Consider the following 17,143-nt stretch of genomic DNA (forward strand, 5'->3'; position numbering starts at 1 on the left):
CTCTGTCTCTGTCTCTGTCTCTCTCTCTCTGTCTCTCTCTCTCTGTCTCTCTCTCTCTGTCTCTCTCTCTCTCTGTCTGTCTGTCTCTCTCTCTCTCTCCATGTAAATGCAAATTTTCCTTTCAGGAGCCAACAACAAGCTGTAGCAGCAAGCACCCAAGCATACCCAGGGTGACGGCCAACACAGGTTCTTAGATCTGCTTTTCTAAAGGAATGCAACTCAAAATGGGTTAACAATCTTGCTTTAACCAAACATATGTCATTTACCTAATTCAGGGGGAAAAGGTCAGCACCCCGAACTTCAGAGAATACAGAGGTTATAAGCAGAATTTACAAGAAAACAGAGAAACAGATCAAGCAGACAGGCCTCCAACTGTCTGACCATTATATCCATACCTAGTCAGTTACCAGAGAGGGAAGCATCAACATATGGGTTTTCAAAGCTGGGGGGCTGATGGCTGCCCAGAATCTTGTCTGGTCAAATCACACAACACTTCTCAAAGTGAGCCCCAAAACAAAGCCTCACATCAGGGTATATATAGCCATCTCCTGGCTTAGAGAATATCACAACCCTCTTGACCCACTGCCCAATCACAAAGTATCAAGGTGTGGGTGTTCCTGAAAAATAAGCCTCCCACCACAGGCTCCAGGTGCACTTAAGCCTATCAAAGGGCCTAGAGGCAGGGAAGACCTTAAATTCCCATTCCCATTACACTAGCACTCAGAAGAGAACATTGCAAACTAGTTGGCAACATCTCTATCACAGAGAAATAGCAAAGTCATAGCTGGGGAGCACACACTTCACAAAGCCATACCTCAGAAGTAGACAACAGTGTGGCAATGCCACATGTTGTAAAGCAGGGTTATGCATTTAAATCTATGTGGCAAATATATGGGCAGTGTCACTCTGCTAATATAAAGGCCATACTTAGCAATTTACATAACACCATTTACCTCATGCAAACACCTTTCAAAATCTTTGCTATCCTTTATTGGTGATGGCTCTTATCTTATTTGCTGAAAATAAATATAGAATCCTTTCGGATTATTTATGACAAAAGAAATTGCCTTTGTAAATAATCAGCAGACTTTTATACATCACTTTTTCCCCCAAAATTTGCAAAAACTTATTACTCTGTTTAGAATGTATTCAAAACAGGGATTACAGTCTATCATGCTGGTATGGCCAGGCCCATAAATCATGTTCCCAACTGTCTTCTTAACACCATGGTAGCCTGTAGCATCATCTGGAAGAAAATAATCTTTGATGTAAATATTAACACTGCATAAAGAGGAATTATTTCCTGAGAGAACTCCATTAAGGATATGTTTGCCATCCCCATGAGAATCTTTTACTTGTTTATGATTTGGGAATATAATCAACCAGTAGCATTGGTCTTAGAGTATTAGAACAGGAGTCAGAAGGTCTAGGTTTGATTCCTGGTTCTGCCACTTACTAGCTAGTCAGTCATATGACCATCAGTAAGATACCGTTCTGTGCATCAGAAATTTCTCAGGCATAAAATGAGGGTGCCAGTCTAAAAGATTTCTATTTCTATCTACTTTTCACCTCCAAATCTTATGGTGCTATGATCACTAAGGTTCCTTCCAGGTTTAGCTTTCAAAGAATCAGCACTGGAAGATACCTCAGAGATTACCTTGTCTACACTCACCTGAAGCATGAAAAGCCTATATGACATTCCTAACAAGTGATCCATCTTCTGCTTCAGGACTATTTGATGTAATGGTTTTCCAAATGGGGTATGTGGTCTGCCCCTGAAGGGTATGTGATGATCCATTTGAAGGGTTATAACATGAGTCAAATACTATCCTCTCAATGATATTTATTTTTAACTGTGCCACACATACCTTATTCTACAAAATTATTTCTTTCTTCCACAAACTTCTCATCTCTTCCCTACTAAACTAGGCTACTGGTCCTTCAACACAATTATAACCTAACCATCACCAGGGCATCTATAGCAGCAGCTGAACAGGTACCAATGGAAAAACTCTTCCCCTTTAGCAATGTGCCCAACCCTGACCTCCAGATCACCTCATGGCTATGGTAGGTGACACCCTAGAGTCTGAGTTCCAGGGCAGTTACTATGCATAAAAGCCTTATCCTCCTCCTTTGTGCTTTAGTGGATCAGAGTGAGTTTCATAAGATAAACAGGTGTCGATTAATTGCAATTTTCTTCACAAATCTTGTTACATTGTTTTCTTCTCAAAAGCACCCCTTTTCCAAACTTCCCAATTACTGTTCAGGGTATCACCATCCTATCACTCACTCAGGTTCACAACTTTGTTGTCATTGTGGACTTCTCGCTTTTACTCACCCCACATGTGCGGTCAGTGCCCTTTTTAAAAACTCTACCTCCAAACATTTCTTGCATCTTTTCCTTTCTCTCTCCTCATACTCTAGTTCAGTCACAACCCTAGTTGAAGTTCACCTCCTCACCTCTTGCCTGGACTATTGTAACAGCCTCCAAATTTTTTTCCATGCCTTGTGTCTCCCCCACTCATCTTTCACATAGTAGCTAAAGTGACCTTCCTAAAGATCCTGTCTGGTAATATATGAGTCATCTACCCAATAAAGTTCAGAGGCTTTCTATTAATGCTAAGATCACACATTCACTCTTTATATCATACTCTTAAAAAATTCTCCTTCTGTGTAAGTTTATGATACACATAAACATTAGTAGCGTGGTACATCTACATAATTTGAAAATCAGAAAAAGCTATAAACAGGGGCAGGGGTATGCCACATGTTGTCACTCCTAAGGCTATAGAAAAAATAAAGCTTGGACACCTGTGGTCTACTGACAAGGAATTCACTCTCCGCTGAGAAAGGCCATTCCATTCTACAATAGCTCAAATGGTCAGGAAGTTTTTCTCCACGCTGAGTCAAAAATTCAATTTGGTCACAGGCCCCCAAACCACCTGTTGGATTCTCCTGACTTGTTCTTGGTTAAAGTCAGCTTTCCTACTAGAGCCTTTGATTTTCTTCACTGTGCTTATCTTTGTTTGCTCTGGTCTTTGGTCTGTTTCCTCACTTCCTGGACTCCTGACCTGATTCTTTGTCTGGCCTCTTGATTAAATATTTCATTCTACAGATATCCCAGTATTCGTCAATTAATTCATTCAAAGATGCCTCATTTCACACGATTTTTTGTGGTACCTGACACTGGGTACTTATCTGCAAACTGATGATTGGTCCCTTTGATTCCTGATCATTACAATGAAGCTACATTTTACAATGAAGTTGTTACAGTATAACCTTGAAACAGTTACTATACTGTAACTACACAATAGCAGTTAGACGGTACAATGGATAGAGTGCCAGGCCTGAATACAGAAAGACACATGTGCCTGAGTTCAAATTTGACCTCAGATACTTACTAGTTGTGTGACAATGGGCAAGTCACTTAACCCTGTTTGCTTTCAGCTCTGCCTTTATAAAAATGAGATGGAGAAAAAAATGGTAAACCACTCCAGTATCTTTGCCAAGAAAACTCCAAACAGGGTCACAAAAAGTCAGGCACAACTGAAAGGACTGAACAACAACAAACCTCTAAAAGGTGTCAATGAATGAATGAATGTGTATCTGTTTGTGTGTTGGGGCTGAAACTGGAGGGGTTTCTGGCTCTTGCAGCCAGAGGTTCTGGATACTTATGCTTATTTTTTCTTTTTCACCCAAGAGTGTCAAGGCTTAGGTCACTAAGCCTTCGCTGATAATCTTGTCAACGCTCTCCCTTTCTTGTCCTAGGTTATCCAGGACTCATTCAACTCTCTCCCGGATAGGAAGACTACTGGTTTCTAAACTGTCCCACACTCTTTATCTCTTCAATAAGCATATATGTCTTCTTAGGCTTTATAAGAATTTTGTGCTCTGGTATTAAGTACCAGTAATAATAACCACAACCAAAATACACACACACACATTATTGTTGCTCTGGTTTGGTAGGATTTTCTTTATAGGTTCATTCATTGTTTGCTTTTATTTTTTTCTATTTACTATAATAGAATTGGAAAATTGTAAAAATCTCAGAAGTAATCCTGGTCTTTAACACAAAAGTAAAGGGAAATAATGCTATTTCTTTATTAGTTTCCCAATAAGCCTCATCTGTCTTTCAGTTCTACTCCTAAGTGTCAGTGCTGCTAAGATTTATTCTTGGAATTGAATTTGTTCATCGAATGATAGACTCTTGGACTCAAAAGAGATCTCAGAGTCAAGTGGTCCAAACCACTGCCATTTTTCTGTTGTGAATTTCAGGTCCTGTAATGGTAAGGAAATTTGAAGATCTTCCCTTCTTTGAAGATATACCCTGTCCCCTGTAGTGGGAGGAGTTCAGTGAACATTGGAACAGAGCCCACAGGAAGCCGGGAGTCAGAGTAGTTAGATAGTGGGAGAGGACGCACCCCAGGGAGACAATTAGGCTTGTGAGTAAATGTAGGTTTGTGAGAAGACTAAAGGATGCTGTGGCTCTCTGTGCTTCTATGTATTATTATTGATCACATTACACTTACATAAAAATCTAACTTTCTATCATCTACCCATTGCTCCTAGTTCCATCCTATGATGTCAAGAAGACAAAATATAGTCCCTTGTCCACACAACAATCTTTTTAATACAGCAAGAGTGTCTCCAAGAGGTATCTCTTCAGTATAAAGAGCCCAAGCTCTTTCAACTGGATCTCTAATTCTATGGCATGATCTCAAATCTTCTTACCAACATTCTCATTACTATCCTTCCTAAAATGAAACTTTAAAAACTGAATACAGCCCTCAAGAGGTAGCCTGGTCAGGGAAAAGTACAGCTTATATGCAAACTCTTACATATATTCTTTACTTTGGAAACAGATATCCTACCTTAGGCTTTCTCTCCCTTACCTTTTAACCCATGAAGACAGCTTCAGAGATAAAGATGAAACTGAGGAGATAAAGGTCATTATCTCACCAAAAAGCACTCCAAACACATTAATTTCTATTTCAAAGAAACACCAGACTACCTCCATAGTCACCTTTCTATTGCAACATGCCATCTTGGACCATGTCTTCATAGTGTATATACTTATTTATGGGATTATGTGGCCCTATTTATGGGTCATAGTATCATAAATTGTGAGTTTCATGAAGACCTCAGATATCATCCAGTTCAGCTCCCTCATCTCAGAGAGATTCATTGAAATGCCCAAGGTCTCATAAACATTAAGTGACAGAGTTAAGATTCAAGTTTGTCATTTTCTCCCTTTGTTCACCCTTCAACGAGATATCAGGCACAGTCACAGAGTTATAATGTTAGTACCCAGTTTCTTTTTTTTTTTAACTGTAAAGAGGTGATACATTTATTTCTCTTAAAAAGTTGTGCGCAATTTTAAACAGAAATCTTTTCCTTCCCCCACCCTTGACTTGTGCCAATTTTAATACAAAACAAGGTGTCATTATTTAGTCCTTATGAGTAAACTAGTATTTCCCATTTATATAAGTTTTAAAACACATGTTCAGTGCCATCTCAGTGAATAGCCTCACCAGACTTCTCAATCACCTCCAAATGAAATCCAAGATATATACTTTGAAATAAATAGGTTACAGAAGGCAAATCAAGTGTTACCACATTCCGAATTCAGATGGAGAAGAGAAATAACAAAGACATCTAAAAAGAATTAATTGTTGCTTTTATTTGGGCCCTAGATCATACCTTACAATGTTTTCTCAAATGGTAGGAGAAAACAAATATAAGCATAATTGATGGGTTATTACGTACTTGTCATGGCCAATTTTACTAATACAAATGAGTCAGTTAAGAATTAAAATTCTGTGTTTGGACTGTCCATCTCTACCATAACACATCTACTTTATAAAATATGATGCAGAAAAAAGTTTGATGGAACCATCTTTGCAAATCAAACTGACTATCTTAGTATTTTACTCACATCAACCTAATGTACTAATTAAATGAGCAAATTGCTAGTTTTCAAAGTAACGATGGTTCTCTAAGTAGCCAATATTAAAATCTATCATAAACAGTAATTATGTATATATCAAACATATAGTAGTATCCTTCAGAATCATGCTACATGTTCTGAAATCCGATAAAGGCTACTTGAGGACACTGGAAATCCTGATGCTTGCTTCCTAACAATCTGGTACTAAAGCTTCACATTTTGAAAAAAGAAAGGGTCACTGAAGGAGAGGCTATGTTCCCCAAATGAAGAGTTCAGTAACCTAGAACAGGATGCCTTGGGGGCCCCTGGCACTGCCCTGGGGAAGACTGAACAGTAAACAGTAACAAGTGGGGGCTCCAGAAGAACATCAAAAGGGGAATCATTTCAGGATTTGGTCAACTGCTCCCCACCCCCAGGACTGCTCCACAGAGGCCCAAGTGCTTAGAATGGCTCTGGAGGCTCAAGGGTATCTGTAAAGGGCTCCAGAAGAAATGAAATTTCCAACAACAAGAAGCCTGTAAATGCACCAAACACACTAGAATTCATTCAGTAATTTCTCTTTATGGGGGAAAAAAAAGGAAACAATCCTTTAAAGGAAAGAGATGAAAAATGAAAACAACTTCACACATAGCAGGAAAAACTCCCAACACCCAAAGTCCCAAATGCTATCTCTTTTCTCATCTGGCCTGAGACCTTCTCTACCAGAAGGAAGGGATCTGCATCACAGCAAAGCCAACGTTCTGCTAATACTAGTCGCTGTACTTTAGGGCTTGCCCTGCTTAGTCTCCGTCATTTATTTGTGCAGCTGGACTCCTACAAATTTCCAATGTGCAGTCCATACCAGGGAAGCCTGAAGAGAAAATGTCCCCAAAGTTGGTTTTAAATACATTTTTTATTGCCACAAACTACTTTTTTTTATATTTCTTTTTCTTGTTTTTGTTACAACTATAAATTGTGAGCTTATGAGAGCTTGTCTTTGTCTTGAAAAATCAACATTTGACAGGATACTTGCTAACCTGCTTTCTTTTTTAAAAGAGTAATGGTTGTACCAAAGCAGTCAATATTTTTATGGGGATGCTGTAGCTCTAACTCAGGTGAGATTAAAAAGGAGGCAACAAACAGCACTATGGGAAAAAAAAAATTACTTGCTGGTGGTATCTGTGTTGGAAAGAAGACTGCAAATTTCTAGACAAGGGTAAACTCTGAGGGTCAGGCCAAAAAGGGAATGAGGTTATGAAAATGCCTCCCAAGAGTTCGAATAAAATACTGAATCCCAAGAGGAGCTGGAATGTAGATATGAAAAAAGAGGGTCTAGGCCTGGGGCATGCTTAGAATGGTCTCGAGTTCAAATAACTAACTAGGTGCTAGCAGACAGGGAACTCAGTCGTTTTCCAATACAGATGCCTAGTCCCAAAGCCAAAACATGAGAAATGAACAGTGACAGAATGAACACTTTAAGAAATTCTGCAGAGAAAATGACCCCTTTCTTCAATGCTCCACTTTTCCTCATACTTAAAGACACCGAACGTTTGGGGTGCCAGAAGTAGAATTCCTTGGGGGGGGGGGGGATGTTCTCAGGCCGGCTGGACCAGTCTGATACCCAGTCCACACTTTTCTGCAAAGCCTCCACTTTTTCTCCTTCTGCAACTTCTTCAGGCTGAGAGCTATGGTCCCAGCTGGTGTGCATGTCCACATCAAACATTATCTGACCATCTTCTTGTGGGAAGAGCTGCCCCTGGAGCTGCTCTGGCCAGACTCGTGCTGGGCATCCAGCAGGATCTTCTCCATGTCCCCACTGTGACTGGAGGGCGAGGAAGGCACGTGCTCCAGACCCCCGCTCTTCCCATTTCCATTCCCGCCATTGCGGTTGCCATTCATCTGGAGCTCCCCCCAGGAACTGGTGAGGTCCGCGGCAGCTGCTCACCCTCGCCCTCGCCCTCGTAGTCGTTGTTGGGCAGCAGCGGTGGCCGCTCTACCAGCGGAGACAACTTGGTCGGGAGGCTCGAGCGGCCGCGGCAGAGGCGGAGGAGCCCCAGAGGCGGCGACCCAGCTCCGGCTCCATGAGGACCCAGTTTCAAAGGCTATGCTTTGGTAATAGACATTGAAACTTTTCCGGAAGATATTTATGCAGTTGTTAGCAAGGATCATAGACCTTGAAATGGAAGGGCCTTTTGAGATTACAGGACTTAAGTAAAAACTGACTGGAAGGCTATCTCTAGAGCAGTTAGACTTAGCTTAGCTTACTTAGTCTTGTGCTATTTAAAATTTTGACCAGGGACTTGGATAATTACATAGCTGACATGATCATCAAATTTGCAGATGACACAAAATTGAGGATAGTTCATTCATTAATTCATGAAAATTCACTGGGAAGATCAAGATCCAAAAATGCATAGAAAAACTAGAATGTTGGACTAAATCTAATGAGATAGAACGCAATAAGGATGAAAGTAAAAATCTTACACTTATGCTCCAAAAATGAATTTTGAAAAGTACAGTATGGGGAGGCATGATTAGACCAGGAGGTCCTAAATCTGGAGTCCATGAACTTTTTTTTCAAAATAATATTTTGATAGTTTGTATTTTTGATAATATATTTTTGATCATTTGTATTTCATTATCATTGGTTTCCTTTGTAATTTCTATGTAATTAGTTTTAGACATTTTTTAAACATGTTATTGTGAGAAGGGGGTCCAGAGATTTATCATACTGTCCAAGGGGTCCATAAAAAAAGTTAAGAATTCCCTAGTTAGATGAGGAATAAAATAACCTAGAAACAACTTATAGAATAACAACCAAAAATAATTTTTTTAATTTAAAATTAAATTAAAATTTTAAAGCTTAAAAAGAGCTTTAAAAGCTGAAAGAATTATGGCTAATGCAAGGATCATCCATAAATCCAGAAAACTGATGATGAAATATGTTATCCATTCCCTGAGAGACAATAGATTTTGGTGCAGAATAAGACACGTATATTTTGGTGTGCAGTTATTGAGGAAATTTGTTTTGCTTGAATGTGCATACTTGCTATATTTGTTTTTATCTTATTTTTAATGGGGTGGGGGAAAAGAGGGAGAGAAAATATATTTCTATTTTTTTAATATAGATGGGGTGCTAACAGATGCAAAATGTGTAAGTTAATCTGACAAAGATCTAGTTGTTTTAGTGGACCACAAGTTCAGTATGAGTCAATTGTGTAACATCACAGGCAAAACAAAAAATAAAAACAACAACAACAAAAAAAAAAACTACCATGACCTTAGGCTGTTTTAAGAAGTAGCCATTACTAGGGATATGCAAGCCCCACTATATTCTGTCCTGATCATTCCATACTTTGTACATTCAGTTCTAGGTGCCAAATTTGAGAAAGGACATTGATAGATAAATTGACTAAACAATGACAGCCAGGATGGTGAACAGTTACAAGAAGATATAATATGAGTTGCCTGAAGAAACTAGGGTCATTATCCCCTAGATTTGAGTTTGTCCTCAAGTATTTGAAGGCTATCATTTGGGAAGGAAGTTAGAGTAGCTCTGCTAGTCAGTCCCAAAGGTCAAAACTAGAATTTAGACAATGAATGCAGAAAGACTAAACTTAGACTTTATATAAGGAAAACTTATTGACGCTTAGAAATAGTTGGAGTGCAATGAATTATTTCAGGAGGTAGTAAGATCCCCTTTCTGCTGATCTTCTAGCAAAATCTGGATGACCACTTGCCAACGGTGTTATAAAGAGGATTTTTATCCCACTGTGGGTTGGTTAAGTTGATTGATTGTAGCAGCAAGCACCCCAAGGGTCCTCAGGGTTTGCTGCCAACACAGGTTCTTAGATCTGCTTTGTTAAAGGAAAGCAACTCAAAATGGGTTAACAAGCTTACTTTAATCAGTCAAACATACGGTATATCGTTTACCTCGTTCAGGGGAAAAAGGGGTCAGCACCCTGAACTTCAAAGTATACAGGCAGAATTATCAAGACAGAAACAGATCAAGTAGACAACTTTCCAAACTGTCCAACCATTACATCCATACCAAATCAACATCTGGGTTTCAACATCTGGGTTTTTCAAAGCCAGGGGGCTCTGGACAACGGCTTCCCAGAATCCAGATCAAATCACAGAACACTTCTCAAAGTGAGCCCCAAAACAAAGCTACACATAAGGGCTTATATAGCCTTCTCCTGGCTCAGAGAATGTAACAACCTTATTGACTCACTGGCCAATCAAGAAGTATCTACTGAAAAACAAGCCTCCCACCCCAGGCTCCAGGTGCACTTTAGCCTAGGGGCAGGGAAGATCTTTAAAATTTACATTCCCATTACATTGATTTATTTGCTGATTAAAATTATAAGCACTAGATTTTAAAACTCATCAGAAATAAGCTGACAGTCAATAACCTAAGATACAATCAAAAGAATGCTCAGGATCCCTGAGATTTTTTGCAGTTTTCATCAGACTTTGAACTCCCTTCCAATTCTGAGATTCTGTGATTCTGCAAGTTGCATTTTACAATTACTTCTCATACTAGTATCATTAACATTGTTCTGGAGATTTGTTTATGGATTAAAAGGCACTTAATTTTGTTACTAGTTACATCTGGAAGTGGGAAATTTATAATTTCCCTTATAAAAGCACAATGCATTAATTTTCTATTTATTATATATAAACAAGTTCATGTTGCCTCCTCTGTAAAATGAGTACCTGGTCCTCACTGGATACTTAATAAGCCCTAGATAATTAATTATTATTATTATTATTAATTTATCCATTAAAGTTGGGAGCACTAGATTTTGAAACTCATCAAAAATAACTTACAAGTGGATAAACCAAGATACAATCAAAACAAGGCTTAGAATCCCTGAGATTTTGTGTGATTTCAATAAGACTGACCGACTCATATAGTACTATATGAATATCACCATATGTAATGGGACTCCGTATTACCTATGGGTAAGAGATTCATTTAGGCTTAGTCTTATAAGTGTCTGGTGTTCCCATTTAGTCCCAAACCCTGAACTCCAAATAGTGCAGATTTAATTTCAAGAGCATTTTTCCTGAAACAAATGTCACATAAAGTTTTGTCTGCATTTAGTCATAAAATTTCATTAGGTAGCCAATTATTAATGATATTGAAACAATAGCAAACCAAAGGATCATCCCAAGGGCAGATGAACAGACTGAGGAATCATATTGCAACTCTTTCACAGTCCACTAAAATGCAAGGAAAGATATTCTTTAAAAAGTTAGATATAATCTTCTTTAGTGCTGGGGGAAAACTGGATTGAAACTTTTCTAGAGCTAATATTTGTCACAGAAATTAAAACCTTTCCTCAAAAATTAATCTGAATTTAAATAGTCTAGCTTAGGAAAATATGTATATAAATGTTAAAATGTACATTAAAACAATGGGTACATTAAAATCTTGAAACATATTTACAGCAAGCTGTTGACTTTAGTCAACTCAATAAACTAAGGAAGCCTTCCTCAAGTTTCAAATTATCTGAAGGCATTTTAAGTTCCAACTCATCTTCTGAGCCAACTTCTTTGACTTTCCTTGGATTTATGGAAACCTTACAGCTGTGTGGCCTTAGAGAAGTGGCTAGATCAAAGTGAAAATGAAATATGAACTGTATATTCCCTAGAAATCTGGCTATTTTACCCCCTACTGAAGTACACACATTCTAGATCAGGAAGATATAGCATCAGCTTCCTGGAGGCATCAGAAATAAGACTGGAAAAAGAAAATGAATTACAAATGGAATCCTATCACTAGAATGCCACAAGAACTATCACTATAGAGGCAAGTATAAGAGAGTAAAGGAAAAGCTAGATTTTTAGGAGAGGGACAGAGAAAGAATTCATTTTTTTGTTGTTGTTTTTCTATATGATTTGATTGATTTGGAAAAATTTCTGGTACCCCTCAGCAATTATCTATAACTTACAGTCAATTGCTTGAAGGTCTCAGAACTAGTATATGCTAAAAGTAAGACTCAAAACCAGGTCTTCCAGGTTTCCAGTACTCCTTCTACTTTGCTACACCAAGCTCAACTAAGTATCAATCAGAGAGGAAATTCTAGGATGGTTCTAACCATAGTTTCATCATCAGCTACTCTGGACACGGGTGCACTATGCATGGGTCACAAGCACCACACTGAAATAAGCTTCCATATTTACACAGTGCTTCACAAACTGCTTTCCTCACAAAAACCCTATAATGTAGACTCTCATAGTTGGAAAAGGCCTCAGAGGGCATCAAGGTCAAACCTTATTTGTTAGAAAATTCTCTTTCCCACCCCACCCCCAGACTATTCCTTTTTTAAAAAATCTGCCTCTCTGCAACTTAAACATTTTTTTTCCTAGTTCTGTTTTCTGGCACCAAGCAAAACAAACCTAATCTCTCTTCTAAGACAATGCCTAAACCAGGTAATATGAATACTATTATTCCCATTTTATAGATAAAGAAACTAAGGATGAAAGAATTGCCCTTGGCCTTTGTCACCAATGATGCTTTTTCTCCATTTAATCTCATATTCATAGACTCAAACATGGAAGATGGAGAAAGGAAGGCTAAGAGCTCCATATATATTTTAGTTTTTATAATCAACATTCAGATTGAGGGTTGAAACTAGAAAACTGCCTGACATTTACCATTTGGTGTACTTCAATTCCACCAGCCTTATTAAGTATCTACTACATGTCAGGTAATAGGAATATAAAGATAAAAGGAAATAGCTCTTTCCCTAATGGAGCTGTACATTCTGAAGTAAAACAACATAAATACAAATTGAATAAATATAAAATATCTATGTATCCCCAGATATCAATATGTCTTCCCACAAAGATTATGGACACTTTTATATCTTTTTAAAAACATTTTTATTTGGTTTTTTTTATCACCCACATTTCTGATAATACCTTCCTTCCTATCCCAAAGAGCCATCCCTTGTAATAATGAATTTTTTAAAGGAAGAAAAAGAATTTCAACAAAAAAGTGGAATTAGTTATATAAAGTCTTCTATACCATAGTTGTCCACCTCAAAAAAAAAAAAGACAACCCAGCAGTAGGAGGTGTCTTCTCATCTCTTCTTTTGCATCAAGCTGGCTCATTATAATTCTGTAACATTTGGTTTTGACTGTTGCTACTCTTTTTCCTTTTTATATCGTTGTAGTTATTGTGTATATTATTTTCCTGGTTTTGATTACTTCGTTTGTTCATGTTAAATCTTTCCATTTTTCTCTGTATTCATCATATTTATTATTTCTTACAGATCAACAATATTCCATTACATTCACATTTTGTTTGGCCATTGCCTAAATGGAAATTTACTTTGTTTCCAGTTCTTTGCTACCACAAAAAAGTGTTATTATAAATGTTTTGATGTATATTGAGTCTTTCTTATTTTTAAATCATTAATCTACTTGATATATAATCCTAGCATTAGGAACTCTTGGTCATATGCTATGGGCATTTTAGTTATTCTTTTCACTTGTTCCAAATTGCTTTCCAGAGTGATAAGATCAATTCACAGCTCCACTAACAAGTCAGTAGCGTTGATATATTTTTTTTAAGAGGCAATTAAGCCTAGGAGAGAGGAAACTGAAGTGTCATCTAGAAAAAGCTGACAAGAGAAAGATTGAGGTATATAGAGAAAGGACTATGTGAACTTGTTTCCTCAGAGACTGAGGGAGCTAAATATCATCTTTGAGAAATATTCAGAGACATCCTGAAAACTTAGTTTAAATCTTATGTTGTCGATAAGGTAGGTCAAAAGAATTTTTAAGAGATTTTGTAGACAGTGGGACTATATTTCTGGAAATGAAGAGAGGTCAGCAAGTGCAGTTAGCGGTGGTGACTATAGCTGCAGTTTTTCTCATCATAAAATCAGTAAAATATTTGAATACATCTTTTACTTATATATATTATACTGCCAATAAATTACAAATCTGGTAACATGGATATTTAAGACTATGAGGGGAAAAAGCTTTCAGGAAAATAAGATTTCAAATCTATTTTAAAAACTAGAATGTGGTCTCAGAGTAAAATGATTATTAATGGAAGAGAATATATATGTGTGTGTGTGTGTGTGTATAGATATATATATCCCTCTTTATCAGAACTATCAGGACATATCCTTTGAATGTCTTAGCACCTGGGATAAGAATTAATAAGGAAATGAGCATGTAGCTATTGAAGAGGGGATTGACCACTTCCCTCAGGCTACACATAAAATGAATTCATTCCTATCTCTTATTATATATACAAAGTAATCTTTTGAGGGGAGAGGACAAGTCTAATTTAAATGGCAATTTGTTAGTAATAAAACATGGGTCATAGAATTGCAAAATCATAGATATAAAGTTGTAAGGGACCTTAAAGAACATTGAGTTCAACACCCTCATTTTGTTGTTGAAGTAAATGAGGCTGACACAAGTGAAGTAACTTTTCCAGGAAGACACAGCTAGTATGGGAAGGAGGGGTTGTGAAGGAATTTGAAGTCTGGTGTTCCTGATTTCAAGACCAACTCTTTTTTTTTTTCTTAAGCAATTGGGGTTAAGTAACTCACTCAAGGTTACAGGGCCAGGTGTTTCTGGGTGGGTGCTAAGTGTCTGAGCCCAGATTCGATCCCAGGTCATCCCGACTCTGGGGCCGGTGCTCTTACTCCCTGTGCCACCTGGCCGCCCCAAGACCAACTCTTTATACCTATTTATACCTATTGTTACCTATTTACCCATCCCACCTTTCATCCCCATAAAAGATACTTTTTCAAAGACCAACTGACTTTTCCAATACCTCTCTGAAAGAAAATGTTACTGATATTCAGTTTTAGAAATTCCTAAGTTCATACTTAAAATGATAAATGTTAACAATTTCTCCTGTCTACTGAATAAAGTACAGAGCTTAGTTTGAAACCACAACCTGGTTTCAACCTGTCTTTCCAATCTTCTTTTACTATGTTTTAGTAAAACTGGACTATTCATTCTTCCATACTCTTACATTGCCTTCTCCCACCTCTAGGAATTTACGTGTCATCCTGCTCATTCTTCAACCAGATTCTGTCCCATCCCTGCCCACTGTTGTCCTTTCCTTCTCTCAAAGATCTGTTGAAGGGCTAGCTCCATGAAGTCTGTCCTAGATTACTTCTCTCATCCCCCCATCTGATGCCTCCAAACTTCAATCTCTCAGCCCACCTCTTTGACCTCTCATGATCTCATAGGATTTAAAAGTGGAAAGAAACTTAGAAACTAAATCCAGATAACTTCTTTTCTACCTTTTACAGGTACTTGGAGGTGAGGAGATTTGTCTAAAGTTGTCACAAAGGGATCCAAGTTCTCTGATTTGAAATCCAGATCTCTATTACCCCATGCTATATACTCAATCCTTTTCTAATTTGTTTTCTAATTACTTCTGCACCTATCCCTTCTTTACCAAAGATTTTTTTAAATCCTTAAAAACAAAATTGTGTCATTTTTCTTCATTGTAACATCAATACCTAGAACAATACGTTGTATATGGTAGTAGGTTATAGTGTGGAAATCATTTCCAAATTAACTGTCTTTGAACAGTCAGACAATATTTGGTATTACTACAGTAAAGATTAAACTTAATGCCAAATTATAAGAAAATGTAAAAATTAAAAGATATAGCATGCAATAAATCAGTTCCAATTTTAATTCCCTAAACAGGCTATTGATGCCCCCAAAAATGGGAAACAAAGGAAGAGAAGTCAAAACAAATTATCACCATCTCTAAGTACTATAAATCACCAGAATGATCATTAAAATCTAGAAAACACCTTAACCAGCAAACATTTTATTTTATCAATAAGAAAAAATGGTGAAGGATAACAGCAGTTTATAATATGACATAATGTGTAAAATAATGCAAAAAAAGAAAGGTGGAAGATTGAAGTACAGTATTATGTCATAAAGTATCAAGGAGCAGTAAAAGTAAAATCAAGGGAAATCAAAGAAAGCTTGTTAGCCCAGTTACCAGACCATTCTGATTGAATAAAAGGATAAAACTGGAAGAAGGATAATCAATAAATTAAAAATGGGAAAAATCTGTAAAGTTATCTATAATAAACTCCTCCATGAACGAGTGTAGCCACTATATTTCGATTCTAGCATCATAGCATCCTTTGTAGTCCAAGTGGAAATACAAATATCACTCAAGGAAACAAAGATGAGAAGTGTATCTGGTCAAGACAAGTTATGTACTGAAGAGTTTTGCCCTGGGAGCCACACAATTTTTGAAAATCTCAATTTTTTTTTTTGTATATGGAAGATAAGAAGTAACCAAAGTTGAAGGGGGAAAGGGGAGAAGAAACTCAGAATATTTATCAAAAACAGAACAAGAAAATATGAATAAGTACCAATTCATACGGTAGTAATACATCTATAGAACTGATCATCTCTACAGAAAATTTATGAGAAAAAGTCTATACATACATAATGGGCATCATTGATGGAGTTATGAGGTGGGAATTGGCAAAGTTTTATAAAGTTAGCTGTGTAGCACAGTGAAGAGAACTCCAGACTTAGGGTCAGGAAAACCTGAGTTTCAATCCTGCCTCATATAGTTACCAGATATGTGACCTTAACATCATTCATCCTCAGTTTCCTCATCTCTAAAATGGGGGCAATAGTAACTTCACAGAGTTATTGTGAAGTTCAACTGAGATAACATATGAAGTGCTTTGCTTAACTTTAAAGCATTATGTAAATCACAGGTATTATTATTATTTTAAATGATATGCTATAGCAGACTGCATCTTTAAAGTTACACAACTGAAAAGTTTAGAAAATACAAAATCCTACTGCTCTCATTGTTTGTTGATTATAATAAAATATATGATTAATAATAATAATAACAGATGTCTTAGAAAAAAAACAACACCTTAAACTTTTTCTTCCAGCAAAGCATCCATCAGGTCCTATGTCAAAATAATAAAAGATTCCTTAAAGTATATAACAGTGAATACTTTGTTTGATGTTCCTCTGATTTAATATTAATTAAGCAAAAGCCCATCAGATATATATTTGTTAAACAAGTTTGCCACTGCCATAGAGAATGTTTAATGAAGAATACAAAAGCCTCCCTAAAGAAGGTGAGGACCTCCAGATCAGCACTTCTTAAACTGTGGGATGCAAGTGGAAACAGTTTAAGAAGCCCTGTAGATGCTCCTATTTATGAATAAT

At 37.1% G+C, this 17,143-nt stretch overlaps 1 pseudogene; it reads right to left on the bottom strand.

Moving 5' to 3' along the window:
- Window positions 1–6,519: 6,519 nt before the first annotated feature.
- Window positions 6,520–10,040, bottom strand: LOC138172439 (BCL2/adenovirus E1B 19 kDa protein-interacting protein 3-like pseudogene; annotated as a pseudogene).
- Window positions 10,041–17,143: the final 7,103 nt, after the last annotated feature.

The sequence above is a fragment of the Petaurus breviceps genome, unplaced genomic scaffold (assembly GCF_028583685.1).
Source record: "Petaurus breviceps papuanus isolate PSGF00001 unplaced genomic scaffold, PetGlider_PUasm1.0 542, whole genome shotgun sequence".
In the NCBI taxonomy this organism is placed as follows: Eukaryota; Metazoa; Chordata; class Mammalia; order Diprotodontia; family Petauridae; genus Petaurus; species Petaurus breviceps.